Consider the following 483-nt stretch of genomic DNA (forward strand, 5'->3'; position numbering starts at 1 on the left):
TGAAGAGGATCTATATCGCCTTACCATCTTACTGTCTAATGGGGCCGTTCTCAACTTTTTATTTTATGTTTTCACGCATCATTTCCATTTGTTTGCATTTTAAGTGAGTTTCTGCCTTGATCTTTTAGTTTACTAATTGTTAGTGGCGTCTCTTCTGTTTTTCACTACACATATTGAGTTTTTATTAGCACTGAACTGTGAACCACGAGGTTGGCAGTTCAAACCCACCAGCTGCTCCTTGGAATCCCTACTCAAATCTATCACTATGAGTTGGAACCAACTAGACAGCACTTAACAACAAATCACATTTTAATTTACTATCAGTGTTTTGGATTTAACAGTGTCCTCCAAAAATATGTTTTGTAAATTCTCACTTTTCTGCCTGTGGGTATAGTCCTATTTGAGAATGGGTTGTCTGTATTATGTTAATGAGTCAGGATTAGTGTAGGGTATATCTTGAGTAGATTTCTTGAGATATAAAAG

The sequence above is a fragment of the Chrysochloris asiatica genome, unplaced genomic scaffold, assembly GCF_000296735.1.
Source record: "Chrysochloris asiatica unplaced genomic scaffold, ChrAsi1.0 scaffold00315, whole genome shotgun sequence".
In the NCBI taxonomy this organism is placed as follows: Eukaryota; Metazoa; Chordata; class Mammalia; order Afrosoricida; family Chrysochloridae; genus Chrysochloris; species Chrysochloris asiatica.